Source organism: Ictidomys tridecemlineatus, unplaced genomic scaffold, assembly GCF_052094955.1.
Source record: "Ictidomys tridecemlineatus isolate mIctTri1 unplaced genomic scaffold, mIctTri1.hap1 Scaffold_45, whole genome shotgun sequence".
NCBI classification, from domain to species: Eukaryota; Metazoa; Chordata; class Mammalia; order Rodentia; family Sciuridae; genus Ictidomys; species Ictidomys tridecemlineatus.
In genome coordinates, this window is record NW_027522913.1 from 960,685 (window position 1) to 980,325 (window position 19,641).

At 51.9% G+C, this 19,641-nt stretch overlaps 1 long non-coding RNA gene across 2 annotated transcripts; it reads left to right on the plus strand.

Moving 5' to 3' along the window:
* The first annotated feature begins 5,967 nt into the window (after positions 1–5,967).
* On the plus strand, positions 5,968–17,165 carry LOC144373641 (uncharacterized). Of its 2 annotated transcripts, none has more exons than XR_013433237.1 (4): positions 5,968–6,069; positions 8,943–9,062; positions 13,451–13,618; positions 16,537–17,165. It is a non-coding gene; the product is annotated as an uncharacterized LOC144373641 (long non-coding RNA). The 2 variants fall into 2 exon arrangements; XR_013433236.1 differs by lacking the exon at positions 16,537–17,165 and adding an exon at positions 14,336–15,061.
* The last annotated feature ends 2,476 nt before the right edge of the window (positions 17,166–19,641 follow it).

The window sequence follows — 19,641 nt, forward strand, 5'->3', positions numbered from 1 at the left end:
CCTGATGTCCAGCTCTGCTGGACAAAATATTTTTAATTATCTATTTTTTTTTAAAAAAAAATTGTAAGATCAACTTTTGAAGTCCATGCAAGGATATAATTTCTAAGTGTTTTTCTTACATAGGACTCCTTTAAATTGAGATTTGTGAACAAAATTATGATTAGTCTTTGCCTTTGAATACATCTTCCTTGTGGACGTGATGTGGCAAACCAGCTTAATTCTGATTTGAAAGTCTTGGATGAAATTTTTTTTCATTTCCTTCCAGGCCCCTTGTCTACAGTCCTATGGCAAAAACATGAACACTCTCATGAAATATTATTGTAATAAAAAACCAAAACACTGTAAGATTCTGTTTTGCTAACATTGCACAGTTTCTAACTTTTGTCTGTTTTTACAAGTTTTTTAAAAGCCATCTCAAGTTCTGGAGCAGGAAGTAGAGCAGAGAGTGCAGGTAGAAGGATCTTTGATGTTGCAGTCTGGCTTTATGGCTGTGTTGAGATGGCAAAACCTTTAAGACCTGGGGCTTTTGGAAGGTCTCCAGTCATAGTGTGCCCTTCAAGGAGTTAATGGAGTCCCCATTCCTCTCTCTTTTCCTCTTACCCTTACCTGCCATGAGGTGGGCAGAACCTCTCTACCATGTGCTGCCCAACATGATAGACTCCATTACTTCAGGGTCAAAGTGATGTAGTCAACTGCTCATGGACCAAAATGTAGACACCTGAAAGGAAGAAGAGACCTTTTATTCATATTAGTTCATTATTTCTGGTGTTTGTTAGGATGATGGAAAACTAACACTGCAGGAATGCAGAACCAGAGTTGTATCCCTGCATCCCTCCTTCTGTAACAACCCCTGCAGCCTGCCACTGGATGTCTAGCCTCCCCCATGAAGAGCTTCAACTCTTTCCAGCTCTCAGCTCCCCATATCTGGTCTCTGCTGCCCCATATTGGACTGTCCATGTCAGGCATTCTAAGAACTTGGATGGAGAGAATTAAAATTGCCTAAAAAACCACCATCCAGTTTCAGGCTCACATCATGCCAGGTGTTTTAAAATGTCTCGTCCTCCCAGGTCTTGGCTAATATTGTTAAAGTCCCAGGACACAGAATTTATACAAAGTTGCTGTGTGCTTTATGCAAGAAAAACTCCCTCTCTGTACCTCTACTAAGTGATCAACAGAAGGAACTAGAATATCCCTTCCAGGTCAGTGAGTCTGTGATAGCATATATTCTACTAGGAGAAAGGAGTCTTTCCCAATTCCTGGAGAGAGCTGACGTAGGAAATACTGTCCTCCCCATATATTTCTAGAGGAGGCAGTGTTCTTAAGATCTTGGAAGCCTCTCCAAAGGGGCTTGGTTCTACAGAGCTAGCTCCTAACTGAGAATTCTGAGACTCAGAACCATTCTTATGTCCCCAGAACAATACTGTCATCCTCTGTCTCAGAATCCCCAATTCCCCACCCTGCAGTGGGACAATCACATGAGTTGAGAAGAGCCATTGGGGATGGCAAGAACAGGAAGCTGAGGACAACTGGGCCTAGGAAGAATGAGCACCTTATACCCACAGGGAGAGTCTCTGAGGACTGTGAGTAGAAATGAGGCAGCAGGAGACTAGCGCAAGTCCTTCTGACAGGGGAGCACTGGAATAGCATACCTACCCCTTTTCAAAAGGAGAGACACTCCAGGCTCCAGGGACACTGAGAAAAGGGCCAGCTGGACCCAGACTCCTCTCTCACTGCCAGAATCCAGTTCTCAGTGTATATCAGTCTGGAGCAGGGGAGGGCATGGGCATCTAGAGCTGCAGCTGCAACAGCTGAGGAGATCCCCTGCCAAGCCCCGTGAGGATCTCCAGGATCCCGCCAAATCTGAATTTCCAAATTTCTGAGTGTGGTCACCTTGTGAGGATGTGGTCTGTGGTGAGACATCTGCTGCAGGTGCAGGAGCTGGTGGGCGGGGGAGAGGAGCTGAGGCTGGGCATTGGTATAGCTGGCGATACTATGTTTAGGGACAGTCCCTTTTTTCTCCCTGAGACCTGGGACAGCCCCTAGGGGAAACCACAGCTTCTGGGTCCTGATTAGTCAGAGAGTCATGCACATATGGGGGTGCTGTGGAAGAAGCAGCTGCAGCCCAGACTCCTAGGATGGAACCTGGCACCAGTCCCCAGGATGTGAGGAGTCCAAGGCCAGAGGCAGGAGTTAGACATGCACCCTAATAGGAGAGAAGCAGAAGTGGCTCAGGGAACTCCCAGGGACTCCCCCCCCCCGAACGCTGAATGAAATCTTTTATACCATCTTGCTCATCTACAAGGTCAGTGACATGTAGGGTATATTAGCCTTCAGCGTCAGGCCTGGCCCTCAGAAAATGAGAAAACAATATTGTGTAATGGAGAGATTCAGCCTGTAGATAAAGACAGCTGATGTGATGAGTTAAGGAAAATCATTCAGTCATGATCATTGTCCTTGTCTTTATCTCATTCTTCCTTCTAATCATAATCATCACTCAGTTGTTTGACAGTTATTTGAGATTGAGTGATCAAAATTCATCATCTGTACTGGGACTTTACTGGGAGTGGAGAAGAGAGTAGTAATAATCATGTGAGGAAGACGGGTACAAATTAGGAATGTCTGGAACCCCAGGAAATAGGCCTAGATCCCTTCTGCATAGAGCCCCTGTGGTCTAGAGTAATTCTGTGTAATTATTGACCTAACAGATTGGTTTGAGATTCCAGGTAACTAGGCAGTTATTCAGAAAGACTGACCGTGACCCTAGCAATCTCTTCCATGTCTCTGTGTTTATGTTCCCATGGCATCTCTACAATTCTTCAAGAAGGCCAAATAAGTGAGCATTTTCCTCAGGTCACCCCAGATGGAGGGAGTTCTCATGCAAAGTGCTTTTAAACAATCTCTTGACTCTTGAGGACTTTGCACAACAAAATGTTTTTGAGAAAGAAGCAACCTTCCTAGACCGTGTCAATGCTACCTTGAGAGTCATCCAACCTCATGTGTGTGAGGGATCCAGGTTGACTTAGAACTGTTCTTCGTGCATATCTCATTGAGGAGCCTCAGAGGGAGCTTTGATTCAAGGTCATGACATGTGGTCTCTTCAGAACCATAGAAACCCATCCTGAACAGGGGATGAATATTGGGCATTCTGTGAGATTCTCAAGGATTCAGACAACAGTAGGAAAATTCCCTGGAGATGAGGTTGGAGACAATGAAAATGGCCAAGGAATGACAGAAACCCTGTTGAAGAAGCTGATGTGTCAGGAAGAAAGGATAAAGTTCACAAACATTAAATGTCAGTGGGCACTTCAGTGGACAGTGACTATGTCACCTATACTCCTAGAAGCTCAAGTTTCTAGTTGGCTTGAAAACTTTGTTTTGGACCTGTGAGATGGAAAGTACAGGCTGGGAGTCAGAGTACTATGGGATGAAGAATATTGGTGTCTCCTGTCCAGACCTGGTGGAGGATACTCTCCTGGTGCCTTTGTAGGTCTTGCAGTTGGGGGCATGGACCAGATGGGAGAGTCAACCTGCTCAACTCAGGAAGAGCTACTGGCTCTGCTTCTCCCTTCCACCAGAGCCCCAAATAGCCACTTGATTCCCCTCCCCCAGACCTGACAGCCACTTCACTCTCCCTCCTCTAGAGCCCCAGAGTCCCCTCCCTAAGTATCCTCCACACCCACCTGTGCTATTCTGGGGTATGACTTTTGCTATAGAGAAAGCCAGTCTCTCTCCCCCTTCTGACTCTGAGAACCTTGTCTCATCCCAGGACCAATCAGCTACTGGACCCTGACATTCTTCCTTGTACATTGAGGGGCTTACCCAGCTTAGACCTGCTGTGTGGTGAGGCTGTTGCTCCCTAGGGTCAATATAGGTCTGAGCTGGGTATAGAGATGGGAGCGGATGGGTGAGTTTAGGTCTGGGTCTGCTGCCTTTGGCCTATGTGGAGTCTGGGCAGACTGTGTATGTCTCTCAGAATCACCATGAGATGGGCAACCATAGCCCTCAGGTCTCAGAGGCACTGAGGGTCAATGAAATACTGTGACTTGGCCAAAGTGGCCAAGCACAGGCAGCTGAAGCATCACATGGATGCTTCTGTTGGTTAAATTTATCCCAAGCTTAGGGGGAGATTCCTGTGCTGCATCTGACATTATTGGTCTGCGTGGGTGGTGCTGACCTCCAGGAACTTGAGGCAGGGAGCAGTAGTATAAATTCCAAATTGTCCCCCACCAGTTTGTGAATTCCTCCAGGGTAGGTGGTCCTCATGTTCCTCCACTCAGCAGTTGGCCCATACCACAGCTATGTTCACTAAGGGATTGTCGAATGAATGTGTGATTGGATTAATGATTCAATGACATGGGCCACAGGGATGAGGATCTGTGGAAAGAGCCAGGGGATGGGTCGCCCAGCAACTAACTGTGACCATGATTGTTCATCCATTCATTGTTGGAGCCTCAGTTCTCTCATCTGGAAATTGGGCATACAAATACCTGGTTTGCTTTGCTTTGTGGACCCACTGAGACAGAGTAGACAGAGTAATCCAGGTGCTCCAACTCCACAGACCCACAAGAGTGTTCACATGCTCAGCATTTTCTCTTGGCATTGTATAGGCACAGCCTGCCTAGGAGGGAGAGTGACCTAAGGCCAGGCAGTTGGGTACCCACTATCCATGTGGCCTTTAATACCTATGGCACCTAAGCTGGCTTTTCCCTTACAGTCAGGCATGGGGGAAGATGTAGTCACCTTGGGTTGACCTTGGACCAGTGGACCTAGGTACTCACCATCTGTGTAGCTGTGGGACTCAGACAAGCTGCCTTAGTTTTTGGAACGTCTGTCTCCTCATCCACAAGGTGTGGTAGTCATATGTCATGCAGTCATATGCATATGTCATGCAGTCATATAGATTCACACAGTAATAATAAAGTCTGTTTCATTCTATATCCTTCTTATCTCCCCAACCCCTTTCATTCAAATGTCACTCCTTCCAAGGACTTGCCTGACCATCCGACCTCACTTCCCAGGCCCTGCACACATCTCCTTGGTATTTCCTTCCCTGAACAATGATCTGAATCTTCCTGTGCATTGTGGTTTTTGTTCATGGTCTGTTTCCCTCTAGAGCACATGCTCCTTGGCCCAGGAAGGTGCCTGTGTGGCAAAGTGTCAGGAGTTCATGAGCAGCCACCGTCTCACACGCTGCCTCTCATGCCTACACACACCAAGCAGCCTTGTGCTCTCAAACAAGTCTTTGCACTGCCCTCATCATCAGGAGCATCCATTCTCCTGGGTGAGTCACCTGTTACCATGCAACCCAGTAGCCCTGCAGGGAAGTTCTTGACTTATTCTTTTCCCTCTCAAGTTTTGATCATTTTAAGCTACGAAGGAAATGGAGCAACAGACAGATTAATAGGGAACTTACGTGGTAATTTAGGCACTATATGCCTAAACACAGGAGGCACACACTCCTCTAAGAGGCCCAGGGAGGGGCAGGATGGTGCATGGGGGCTTTGGGTTCCTAGGGCCCAGGCAGTGGTGCTGGCTGCAGAAGCTTGGGAGAGGTGCAGAGGGAGCCAGGGTTGTCCTATGGTCTGATAACTTCCACAGCACAGGCACTTGTGACCACCTCGGACTGGGCAGGTGTCAGAACCCCATCTTCTTTCTGCAGAAGAAACTCTTCCAGGCAGAAAGGGAATGAGTGTCAAACAGGAAGTCCTATCTGCATCTGCCATTTTTCCTAGTATGGATGGGTGTAAATCTCAGTTACAAAGGGCATCTTTTCAGCAGCTTCTCGGTATTTCACCTTGAAATATGCCAAAGACATGCTTCAGGGTGGCATGTTTCTGGCCCCATGCCCCAAACATAAAACAATAAGCATTGATTATCTTACTCCTGTTTTGGATCAGAATCTGAGGTGTGGTTTGGCAGCTACCCAGGCCCCAGGTCTCTGTGGCCGGGGCTGCAGTCTCTTTTGAAGGCTAGGCTGGGAACTCCACTTCCAAGCTCCCTTCTGTGGCTGTGGACAGACCTGGGCCCCTGTGGACAGACCAGCCTCTTCTGGGGCTGCCTCAGCACATGGTAAGTGGCTTCCCTGAGGATGAAAGTAAAGCCAGAATGTTTTTACCATGTCAAAGACAAGGTTGGACACTGAGCTGGGGGCTAAGCTGAACAGAGTCAGAGGTCAGGCCTAAGGAGGGGTTCTCTGCTTCTTTCCCTCAGCCTGCAAGAACAGAACTGGCCACCAGAGGGCACACTGACCCTTCTGTACAGCTTGCAGCAGCTAGACCCAGGATCTGGGAAGTGAGGGCTCCCTTAGGGAGATAGATGGGCTTCCTGCTAGACCACTGCAGCCTGTATTCCTCTCACTTTCATGTCACCAGACAGAACCCAGCCATGAAAATGAAAAAACCTGGATCGACAAAGCAGGCGGAGGCTCAGAGAGCAGGGAATACAGCTGAGCAGGATGCTGGCCTCCAGTCTCAGGGTCTGGTGGTAGGAAACAAGCCCTCCCACCTTTGGAGCCCTCTCTGCCTGTGCCTGGGCTCTGGAGTCCCATGGGGAAGTGATCACAGTGGCAGAGAGGAGGGCCTGGCAGTCGGAACCAGCACAGCCTCTAGCAGAACACATCTTCTCTCTGTGGTCCTCCAGAGTCGGGGGCTGAGCATCTGAGCGTGGGGTCCCTTCCCACACACCATCAATGAGGCTCACCTGACACTCTCCCATCAACATCTAGTACAGGAAATGTCCCCACATTGTGTCCTTCCTTCTGCTCACTTCCAAGAGAAATCCAAGAAAGAGCCTGAGGTTTAGGTGCTGGCCCCCAGTGCCACCTGCACCAGAGGGTCCCCTACCATCATGGCCTCCCTAGATGCACAAGCTCTTACACAAGGTGACCAAGCCCATGACCCTGTCCAAAGCTGACACCTGCCCAGCTTCCCACACAGCTCCCAGGGGGCAAAAATCCTCCTCCCAGCCCTGTTGCACCTGCCTGAATTCCTGTAGCATTGCCCAAGTGGGTGTAGGAATTCCCAGAGTATGTGTAGAAAGTAAGGGTGAGGAATCAGTAAGCTTCACAGAAAAGACAAATGCCTTAACAATAGCAAGGCTCCCAAAGTGTGGGCTTTTTTTCTGGACACTAATTCCAGACTCATGTTCCAGGAAGGATCTGTCCATAGCTGTTTGGTCAGGACTCCTGCCCTGAGTCCCTCCCCACACTCTGGGAGACACTGCATTGACTCTGTGACCCTAGGGTGCAGGTTTGCAGATCTGAGCATGTGCACACATCTAGGGACTGACCCAGCTTTGCAGGGACTATGGGATAGAGGAAGAAGGGCTGTCTCTCATGCTGGTCCAGCAGTGAGAGCTCCTGTCAACAGCAAGCACCTGGCCTCCTCAGCACATTGTGTGATCTCCATAGGCCTGTTACCCCCATCTCACCCCATTCCTGGCAGGACACTTTCATTTTCCACCCCACTGGTAAACTCCACCTTCTGAAGCCCCTGAATGATGGGAAAAATAAACACAAAACCAGCACTCCAGGTACCACTCCAAATCTGCTAGAATGCTAAATTTCAAAAAGTAAAATAACAGGTGTTGATGAGGATGTGGAGAAGTTAGAACCCTCTTGTATGACTGGTGAGGTTATGAAATGTGGAAGGGCAACTTCTCACAAAAGTTAAGCACAGAATCACACAGGACACACAATTCCAGTCTCCGGCACCTGCCAGAAAGGACTGCAACTAGTGCTCAACAAAACTTAATGTCGACAACCTCATTGCCCACAATGGCCATACAGTGGGAGCGCCCCAGGGCCGTCAATGGGTGAATGATACAACTGTGGTCCATCCACAGGGTGAATGCTATTCAGCCCCAAAGGGAATAAAGTTTGACACATGCTTCAACATGGATGAACTCTGAAAACAGTATGATCAGCAAAAACAGACACCTAGTGCAGAACTCCATCTAGAAAAGAGTCCAGAAAAGACAAATCCATAGAAACAGAAAATAGAGTTGTGGTTACCCAGCTCGAGGGAAGGAAGAACAGGGGTGACTGCTTGGTGCTACGAAATGTGTCAAGAGTTAGGCGAAATTTCAAGTTGTACAACACTGTGAATGCAAAAAGCACCACTGAATTTTTCACTTTGAGCTTAAATTTATATTGTGTGAATTTTTAAATATTTTTTTTAGTTGTAGTTGACCACAATACGTTTATTTTGTTTATTTATTTTTTGTGGTGCTGAGGATCAAACCCAGGGCCCTACATACGCTAAGCAGGCACTCTATGGCTGAGCCACAACCCCAGCCCCTGTAATGTGAATACTATCTCAATAAAATAAAAAAATAAGCCATGCAGGCCATATGTGCCCCGCACTCAGCCATTAGTCAGTTGTCTAGGAAGAGAAGTTTGCAGGTATCTCACCCTGCATGGGCAGTGGGCTCCACCGCCTTCAGGAGCAGATCCAGCACTATCCTCTGAGTCAAGGCCAACCCACTCTTGCCAGTTTTAAAAATGTACCGCAGGCAGCAGTGCAGCATAACCCATGGAATTATCCTCACCCACCAGTAGGCTTTGATAGTGGCATAAGATGCAGACCTTGGCTGGGTGCAGAGTTGTCCCTCATGGTCAGTCTCTTGGACCCCAGCCCCTCCACATGTGCTCAATCTACTGTCCTCCTACTGCAAGAGGTGACTGTATGCAGCCAGAGGTCCTCTTGGCATGTGACCTGGCTCTCAGAAACCAGTTTCCCACCCTCTTTTCTTTCCTGCTCAGAAAAATGGAGAGAGTTCCCATAGTTCAGCAAATCCAGCTGTCTCCACCTAGGATGAGACTGGGTACTGAATCCAAGGTCACAAGTGAGGGGGACATTTGGGGAGATGCTGAGAAATTTAGCCAGCCACCACCCACCTAAAATGCACAGGAGCCAGGAAGATGGTTTGGGACTGCCCTGCAGGTGCTACAGGACTCTGGGTCCCAGGTATCCCTGTCCAACCTGTGGGCCACAGCTGTGCTGAGACCTCCCAAGCCTCAACAAAGAAACCCAGAGAAAATGGACTGCAGCAGTTCTGATCAGGTGAGACTCAACCTATCCTTGACTGGAGGGGCTGAAGGCCCACATCCTCTTGCACACACTTGCTACCCAGACCTCAGCCAAGTCCTGGGGAACTGAATACGTGTAGTAGAGAGGCTGAGGCTGTGGAAACCCTAGGAGCCCTAATTTGGAGCACCTCTCTCTCTCCCTTGTCTCCAGTAGTGTGCCCAAGCCTTTCCTGTCATTCTCTGGCTGACCAATGAATTCTGTTCCTTATGTCTTATTTTCTTTTGTTTTCCCTGGTGCTGGGTATTGAACCCAGGCCTCATGGTAGAGCATGCTGGGCAGTGCTCTACCACTAAACTACACCTTAACCCCTTAAAGTTCTAGTTTTTGTTGTTTGTTTGTTTGTTTGTGCTGGGGATTTAATACCGGTTTTTTACCACTGATCAACATCCTTAGTCTTCTCTCTCTCTCTCTGTATGTGTGTGTGTGTGTGTGTGTGTGTGTGTGTGTGTGTGTGTATTTTGTTTTTTGTTTTTGTTTTGTTTTATTTTTGAGACAGGGTCTTGCTAAGTAACCAAGGGTGGCCTCAAATTAATTATCCTAATAACTCTGGACCAAGTCTCTGGGATCATAGGCACGTGCCACAGCAGCCGACCTTTACTTATTTTTAAGGCTCCTATCTATGGTTCAAATGCCAGTCTTGTGTGAGAACTCAAGCTGGCATTGCAGTGGGCAACAGGGGTTGGTACAATGTCTACCCCTTAGCCCATCCAGAGTCAAAGAGAGGTTGAGTCTCACCTGATTGGAACTGCTGCAGGCCATTTTCTCAGGGTTTCATGACTGTTGACTCTTCCTCCTTGAGATCCAAAGATACTCCCACTCCCAGGGATTCATCATCTGCAGACCCTCCTCAGAGACTTTGAGAATCCAGAGGCCCACCTCCCCACAAGTCCATTTCAATTTCTGCACCATCTGCTTGGGAGGGAGAAGAGGAAGGGGCAGGGACCAGGAGAGAGGGGAGGGAATGCCTTTAGCCCTGGTGCAGGAGGCAGGATCCAGGATCCAGCTCTACCACCTGCCAGGGCTGAGCCAAGTCCTGGCCTCTCAGAGCCTCAGTTTCCTTGGCAGGCCATCTTGACAAGCTTCATGATTTGCCCAAAGAGCTGGGTAGGGAGCCCAGCATACTAACAATTTTAGCAGAAATTGTCATTATCCAGTGTGCCCTCACTGTGTCCCTATGGTACAAGGGGAAGACAGCAGGCCTGACTGCAGACCCTCGGAAAAGGGGGCAGGAGGGAGGGGCAGTGTCCTCAGTGATCTGGGCCAGCGTCTTTCTCCAGCCTGAAGCTCCAGTAGGTGCTGCTCCTGGGCTGCCCACTGGGGCCAACTTAGGCACAGCGGATGTCAGCTAGTCCCTGAGACAGAAGTGTTAGACCAGTGGAGACCTAAGGGTTAAGCCAGGCCTGGGCATGAGGGTTAGCCCAGAGAGACTAAGGGTTAAGCCCACGGGGGCAGGCTAGGGGCAGGCCAGGGGCAGTGGCGGTGGGCTGCCCAGACTTCCTGGACGCGCCTGGCGCCGCAGCCGCCAGCCTCTGGGGACGTAGCCAGCGGCTGGAGACAGCTCCACCAGCCAGCGCCCCCTCCCGTCGGCGCCCCAGCTTCTCTCTGGGCCCACAACCATTGTGACTGACAGGGACTGTCACACATCGAGGCACCCACCATCCATGCTTCTCAGCCAAGATTGAGAAGTCCTGCAGGACTGTCTGACCCATGTCCAGCCAGGGGGCTAACCTGCCTGCCAGAGGGAGGCTGCTGGCTGACCAAAGTGGAGGGAAGTCCTGGGTCTGCTCAGCCCTCCCAGACCCCAGAACCTTGCCCACCATAAGCAGTCGGGGTGAGCTTGCTCCCTGGCACCTGTGCCTCCCAGCTTCCACCCACCCAGCCACACACATCCCACCCAGGCCAGGGACCTTGGAGTGGGTGGGCAGGCCCGAACCCTAAATCCCACCGGCAGCAATGCAGGGTCCTTCACCAAACACCTGGAAGTGACCAATGGTAAGTGTTAATTTGTTTATTTTTCTTAGTTGTAGATGGACACAATACCTTTTATTTTGTTTATTTTTATGTGGTGCTGAGAATGGAACCTACTGCCTCCTACCTGCTAAGCAAGTAAGTGCTCTATCACTGAGCCCCAGCTCCAGCCCCAGCCGCCAAGTTACTTTGAAGTGTGGGTGTGCAGTAGCTGGTGAGATGGGCATTGTTAAAAACAATGGATTAGCAGGGTTGAGGACAGAGGATCTCAAGTTCAAGGCCAGCTTGGGCAACTTAGCAAGATCCTGTCTCAAAATTAAAAAATGACAAGGGCTGGGGTTGTGGCTCAGTGAGTTCAGTTCACAGTACTGCAAATTAAAAAAAAAAAAAAAAGGAAACCAAACAGAAACACATGGATTCAAAGAGAAGCTGATTGCTGTGGCAATTTTCAGAGGAAAGCATCCCCACTTTTTCTGTTTGGATGCTGGAGTTACACATCTGCCCCTCCATACTCCCACCTGTAGGGCCCTCAGCCCTAGTCAGGACGTGGGGGATGGCCATGTCCTGGTCCTGCCCTATCTGGACAGGGAGACCTGGTATGCCTTCCCTGCCTCCTCACTCCCATCTGGCGTGGCCAGCCACCCTGACGGGGCTCTTTCCTCCCCAACTGCCAGTCTCCACTTATGGAGAGGCAGGATTCTCTTTTCCACCACCCTCTGGAGAGGAAGACAGCAAGGCGACCACCTGCCCTGCTCCCTCATCTATCACCCTGAACTGTGCTTCACAATAAAATTACTCATCCTCAGTCAGTGATAAATGAAATCAGTCTAGAGGTGACCACATGGAGTGGGGGTGGGGGCTCCCCATTCAGGGGCTCCAGACCTGGGTGAGGGAAACCCAGCCAGCTATCTTTGTGTTAATGCATAGCCTGGCCAGGGCCAAGTCAGTGGACTGTGCATGCCTGGAATGCTCCCGGGGTAAGGGATTCTGTGTGTGTGTGAGCTGGGGCCAGGAGGAAGCCATCTTAGGTAGAGGGTGTGGTGTGGTAGCAGGGAGGTGGCCAGACAGGCCACAGGGGACAGGAGCAGAGGGACCAGAAAAATGGGGAAGGGCAGACCCCAGCAGGAGCAGTCCTCTGAGAGCCCAGCCTGTGGGAAGCCTGGAGCCTCCGGACCTTCAGATATCCCGCAGACCTCAGCCCTGCCCACAGCCCAGCCAGAAGGACCGTGCCCTTGGTTGGCTCTTCTCTTCTGGTTTCAGTTAAAGAACCATGAGCCAAGAATGCCAGAGTGCCATCCACTGGGGCTCCCGTCCAGTTAGAGGAAGACAGGATTTCTGTGGGAGTCAGAATACCACGGTTTGGATGTGTTCAGAAGCTCCAGGAACAGGATGCTTTCTGACTGCAGGATCCAGGAAGCTTCCTGGCAGAAATGGCATTCAAAACTGGCATCAAGGATGCACAGGGTTAGAAAGAGGGACCCCAGGGCTGCTCTGTGTCTCAGGCCCTGATGAGTGGCCTTCAGTGCCAGGTGCAGGGTGGGGGCTTCCTGTTCTGCCACAGCAGGTAGAAGAAAGTCTATGCCCTAGAGGTAGAAAGTAGCCAGACTTGGCTGCTGCAGGGGCTGCAGCCTCCCAGCCCCTGCCCACAGAGCCCCTTCAATCTCTCCCTGGGCAATGTTCAGGAAGCCCCAGACCTAACCAAAACACCATAGCAAAATTGGATTGGCAGGGCTATAGCTCAGTAGCAGAGCGCTTGCCTAGCATGTGTGAGCACTGGGTTCCATCCTTTGTACCACACAAAAATAAACAAATAAAATAAAGTCATTCTGTCCATCTGTACTACCAAAAAAAAAGTGGGTTGGCAGCTGTTGGGGCTGAGGGTGTGTTCAGCAGGTTGCAGAGGGCATGGGGTCAGCTATGTTGTGCAGCCCAGGCACTGTAAGAGGGCTAGCTCAGAGATGAGGTGTAGCATGTATGAGGCCCTGGGTTTGATCCTCAGCACCACATAAAGATAAATAAACAAAATAAACATGGAGGGAGGGATGGAAGGGAAGAGAGAGAGAGAGAGAGAACACCCTCACAGGTGTGCAAAGAAGCAAAAAACACAGCCCAGCAGGAAAAGAGGAAACCAGTCAACTGAAGGTGACCCAGAAATGATAGAGATGACCTGGGAGGAGACAAGTACATTGGGACATTCACTACAACTCTGTCCAGATGTTAAGAAAACAGAAAGCAGATGGAATGTGGTCAGACTTTTTGAAGCCTGAAGGATGGGACTGCCCAGCATGCAGGGCTGCAGGGGCCACCCCACTCCACCTATTACACCTGCACACACCCCAGACACTCAGTACATACTAATTTTGTCTCCTTTTATCCTCATTCCTATTTTACAGACTGAGGTTGGAAGAACTGACAGTCTCTCCAAGGCCACACAGCCAGGAAGTGGTGGGCAAACAGCCGTGGGCGCAAGGCCTACCCTCTAGGTTCCACATCCTCACAGAGATGAAGTAGGGCTGCAGCCCAGGAGGCACCTGGAGGGGCTTGGCAGGCAAGAGGCAGAGGTGGGTGCCAGGTCCCCATTCCTCCCACACCCCAGCTTTGCCTTAGCCTTGCACTCCCCAGCTTGGCTGGGAGCCTTGCAGGAGGGTGCGTGCTTCTGTGACAGTAACCACCTGGTCACCATCTGGGCTGTGGCCTTGGAGTTCAGCCCCCAGCCCACACACCTCAGCAGCTGTACTTGGAGGGGCAGACAAAAAGCCCAGGAGACCAGGCACAAAGCCCACAGAAGGCTCCCCGTACCCCCACCCAGACCCTAGCCAGCACCATCCCTTTCCTCAGGGTCTCCTCAAGCCCCTGGCTGTTCTGCAGGTGATGGAGCTCTGACTGCCTAAGGCACTGTGGCTCCCAGAGGGGACTTCCTCTCCTCTCTGGCCAGGGACTAGGCAGTCTGTGCCCCTTGGAGAGCACCCTGATAAGGACCCCACCCTCCCTGGGCCAGTGCTTTGCTGGCATGTGAGGTCTGGCTTCACTCACAGAGAGGATCTGAGGCTCAGAGCACAGCACTGCAGCTCCCATGCCTGTTGCAGCCTCCTGCTCCAGGGGTCACACTCCCAGAAGGGCTGGGTGGGGTAGTGCTGAGCCCCACCGGGAGTCTCCAAGAGAAGCAGCAGCTCAGGGCCAGCAGAGGAAGCGGGGGACCTCTGCCAGCTCCCACCAGGTCCTGACAGCATGAGCGATGGTGGTCCGAGCGATAAGAAACTAATAATTCATGTTTCCAGCTCCCGAAGCCGGCACCAAGGGAAGGCTGAGCCGAAGCCACCCCCACACTGGAGCAGCCGCAACCCTTTATTGCACAAATTATTAACGACCAGAGAATGAATGGCTGTAATCAGATCAGGGCTGCCAGCACTTTTCATTTCACTTATTTGTATAAATCCTAAAGTCAGGGTCTGCCCTGGGGCACAGAAAGCCAGCCTCCTGCTGGCCAGGTGCCCACCCAAGACAGAGCCAACCCTCCTCCTACCCCACCCCTGACTCCAGGGGGTGATGAGGACAGAGGGCTCCAGAGGGCTTAGGTGGGGGCCATGGGTTCATGGTCACCCATGGCAACTCCATTTGGCGGTGGGTCCCTGGGCCAGAGCCTGAGCTCTGCTGTGACTGTTCTGAACAGGGGCTCGCCCACGGCTGAGGGCCAGGCCTGATACCAGGCACAAGATCTGCATCCTCAGCACAGATGGTCCAGGCTGGCCCTCTCCAAGACTCCTGCCACAGCTGTGGCCCCGCCCGACAGAGTCCCTCTCTCTCCCACTTACACCAAACGGCATGCCTCTCAGGCAGGGCTCTCCTTGGCGGTCCTTTCCCTGTTGGGCCAGGCTGGAGTTGGGGACAAAGACTGTGAAGTTTCCTTACAGCACCTGGGAGTGAGCCTGCCAGCTCCTCTCAGGAGCCCACTTTCAATCTCATTGACCTCTCCTTATACTCCGGCACATAAATTCAGATTTGGAGATCTTATGTTCCATCATAAATTGGGCTGGCAGACTTCCGATCAACAAGATAAAGCTGTCTCCTGTGAGGTGGATGTTTTATTACTCTCTGCCTCAGTGCTGCAGGTGGGGGCTGGGGTGGGAGTAGGAACTGCACTGTTCAGAAGGCTAGATGGTGCCCAGGGCCCTGCGTCCCTCCTGCCATCACAGGCTAGGTTCTAGGGAACTGGGCAGCCCCTGGACCTGGCCTGCAAATGCCCACACACCACTGGAGTGAGCAGCCATAGATGAGCCCTGCCTGGGTTCCCAAGGCCCTGTGTTGACCGTTCATGCAGACGGGTGAAGTACGGCTGCAGATGTGTGCACCATTCCTTCCAGGTGGCTATCATCAGGTCATGAGCCTCTGCATCTGGGCTCTGCACAGGGCCTCAACACATTCCCAACTGGGACCACAGCTGGGGTCATGGCCATTCAGCAGCAGAGTCCTGGTCCCAGGGAACAGCACTCAGGGCTGCCCCACCTGCCCTCACACAGTGCAGGAGATGAGATGGTCCCAGGGGAGCCTGCCTAGTCAGGAATAGGAACTTACACATCCAGAGGGCCTCACCGGACATCCATGCACAAAGCCACCAGTGCACCTCAAAGGATGTCATTGTCAACCTGCCCCCCAAGGACTGGGGCTGGGTGGCAATGGGAGCCTGGAGTCAGACTCGGTCTATACATCAGGAAGCCAGGACAGTGATCTGGTCCACCCAAGCTTCCTACCTCCAACAATCCCGACATGACAAAGACACTGGTGTTGATGAAGGGGCTGCTGGCCCTCCAGGTGGGGCCTCACGTGTCCATGCCCTCTTCCTTTTTTTAAATATTTATTTTTCAGTTTTCGGTGGACACAACATCTTCATTTTATTTTTATGTGGTGCTGAGGATCAAACCCAGCGCCCTGCGCATGCCAGGCGAGCGCATGACCGCTTGAGCCCCCTCCCCAGCCCCCATGCCCTCTTCTTGATGCAGCTGGTTCAGAGGTGTGACCTACTGAGCACAAGGTGACAGTATTATAGCATGAAGAAACACTGAAGGGACAGCCCCAGACAACTGGGCAGCCTCGGGCTGTGTGAGGGAGCATGCTCCACGTCAGGCACTCTGCATTGAACACCCACGTGTTGTCCCCGGGTACACACCTGTGTGTGCACCACTGCTCCCTGTCACTCACCTGAGTGTATGCTGCTGTTCTGTGTTCTGTTCCTGAACACTTACCACTGCTCCACCCCAAATGCCGTGTGCAGGTTGACTCAGGCCACACTGGGGCAAGGACATGAGACATTGGGGGGCATCTGGTACACCGGCCTGCACCTGGGCCACCATCAGTGTCAGGCTCTCAGCAGGTGGCCTTTAGCTTTTTCTTGTGTCCTTCTACCCAGGAGAAGGCCAAGGCTGTTACCAGGCAACTCTGACTAGTTTTCTCTATTTTGAGCTTCCATATCTGCTTCTCCTAGGCCTGAATCCTGCCCTGTGGGGCCCCAGACAGCAAAAATTCCCCACGAGCCCTCGCTGGTGGACAGAGAAGGCACTTCACAGGAGAAACATGGATAAGCATCAGGAGATCTCAGGCAGCCAGCACTTGGTCTGCAGGATCTCAGACCCTCTATGGTGTGACCACTGCCTGTCGCTGTGTGTTCGTGGGCACTCTGCCTCACCCTTGTGTCAGTGGCAGGGTCCTCAGAACAGCACCACATCCCACTTATGCACCCTTAGATCTAACCTTACCTTCCAGCTTGGGCAGTGCTTGCTGAAGACCAAGGATGTCTACCTAGGCTTCTTCATCAGAAGACTTTCAGGTATCTCTCTCTGATGAAGAGGGTACCTGTGGCAGTACCCTTTTTTTTTAGTAATGAGGATTGAACCCAGAGGTACTTTACCAATGAGCTACATCCCCAACCCTTTTAATTTTTTTTTAATTAGAGAGAGGGTCTTGTAAGTTGCTTATATTGCCGGCTATGTTGCTAAGGCTGGCCTGAAACTTGTGATCCTCCTGCCTCAGCCTCCCAGATCTGTAGTCCAACTCTTAATAAGCTTCTGGGGACAGAAAGGTATGTAGAGATTCCAGGGCAGGTGGTAGCAGAGGGGAGCAGTCAGCCAATGGTGCTGCCCAGGGACAGGGTAGCCATGTCAAGTTAGGAATGACTCAGAGAGCCCAGAGCCCAGCAGGTACCAGATCAGGGTATGAGCTGGATCCACCCATGGCCACATTGGGTTGCTCCATGGGCAGTCCTTAAGACACTGGTACCTGCCATGTGCCAGGGTGTGTCAGGAAAGACACTACCCCAGCACTGAGAATCCACCCTGCAGCCTGAACAGCTGAGGGGGCTCTCAGATGAGTCAGAGCAGCAGCTGACCACCTGACCCATTCTAGCCCTTTCCTTTTCCCTCCAGCACCATCTGTGATGATTCAGCACATCCCACCCAAGGTTTTCTTTGTGAAGGAACTGCCCAGATGTCCTCTTGTTTCCACCTGGCAGTCTGGCAGAGACCCCACCTGTACCCACTCCTCTCCCCACTTGGGGATGACCTCTGCCCCAAAGCTCTGCAGACAGCATAGCCTAGTGCCCCTATCAGGACTTCCTGGTGGGCTCTGGCCCTAGGGCTCACAGGGCCTGTGAATTGTACACAGAGTGAACTCTAACCAGCACTGCTGGGCTGGACCAATGAAGGCCCAGATTCCCAGAGTAAGGAACACGGGTCTCTGAGGCCTTCACACCGTATTTGTGCTGAGTGTCAGCTAAAGTGAATGGCAGGAGGACAGGGCAGGCACACATAAGCACACAAACACCCCTCACACAGCATTAACACACATGAGCACATGGGGCCCCTCACTCCACCCCTGCTGACACACGCTTGGGACGTGGAATGGGTGAGACTGCACTTAAGGCCTGTGTGCTACTTAGGTCTGGTGGCCCTGAGGGTGCACAACATTTCTACAATAATTTGAGCCATGAGGGAGAGAACTGCACCCTGCCCCCGCATCCACTCTGCAGTGGAAAGGCCACATTCCTGAAGTTTCTAACTACTTTGCAGGAATGTCTGAGGGAGCCTCATCTGGCTAACCTCTAACCCCTGACCTTCCAGGTTAACTCTTTCTAGACCAATAGTGCAACCAACTGGGGGTCACCTGTGCCTGACACCCTGCCTTGGCAGGTGAACATGTGGACCTGGGTCCATCTGTGCCTGTGTTTCAAGTCCCAGTCTCGGGATATCTGTGATCTGTATCTCTTAGCACACATCCTGTCTGTGTTGGTGCTTGTGGGAAGCATTTGAGGATTTGTGTGCTCCATGAACCTGTCCGATGCATTCAGGCTCAGTAGCTACTGTGTTGGCACACAAAAAGTCATGGGTGTGACACACCTGTGGTTGTTCTTTGTATGTCTTTGAGCATGCATGCATTTGTGGGTGGCTGGGCAGCTGTGTACACAGGTGTGCTTCCTATGAGCTCAGTGTCAGCCACACCTGTGGCCCATAAGCTCAGTCCCTGCATGTCCCCCTGTTCTTAGTGGGTCTGGGTGCGCTCCCATGCAGCACCCGCCTCATTGAAGAAGCTGGTGAGCTCAGGCAGAGAAGCCGGGAGGCAGGCCAGGACTCTGGCCACCTGCACTTCCTCGGGCTCTACACCTGTGCTCTCACTCTTCCTCTGCATCTCTCTTCCCACAACCCCTTCTCTGGGTAGTCTCTTCCTGGGGTTACACCACTTCTGGCGCTCAATAAATGGTTGATTGACTGATGAAGGAATGGATAAAAGGGGGGCTTTAAGAGGCAGGCACTCCAGGATGGGTTAAGTCTGGCGCAGTGCGGTTGGGGGCAGAAGTGCTGATGGCCGCCCCGCACTCCCCCAGGACGTCTCAGTCACCGTCTGCACCGCTGCCCGCGGGTTATTTATGACCCTCCTCCCCCAGCTGGCGGCGGCAGAGGAGGCTCCGGCCTCAGCCCAGCGGTGGAGGGCCCAGCGCGGGGGAACCTGGAGCAGCGACGGTGTGGCGCCTAGTGGAGGGCGGGCGGGGCCTCGCGGGTTTGGAGGTGGGGCTTTGGCTTTTGCCGCGGTCTTACCCGCCGGTCCGGACTGCCTGACTGGGACGATTCTGGAGCCAAAATTCAGTCTTTGGCTTCTGCCTGAGAAGCACAGAGGAAGGTGAGGCCCAGTGCCCCAGACCAGAACACAGATGTACCTGAGTGTGAGGTCAAGGGTGAGGATCCCATCCTGGGGCCAGACACTCTGCTTCCCAGGACCACCCTGGGATTGTCCCCTCTGTGAAGCTGGTGAGGTGTTGGTCCCCCAGCTTTGGAGGATCTCGGGTTTGTTTCAGGAAGAAATCCTGGGGAAGACTGGCATGGGGTTTAGATTAGTCCCCAGACAACAGAGAAACCCAAAGAGAGGTCCTCCTATCTTCCTAACACATGCTGAGCCAGATGAACCTGCTGGGGGTTGGGGGTCGGGCAGGGGGGGATAGAAGGGAGCCCTGCCACCTCCACAGGACCAGTGTGAGCCTGTGCTTTCTCAAACCATGGAGTGAGGGCCAGGACTGGTGGAGGTGGACATGAGAAGCCCCAGT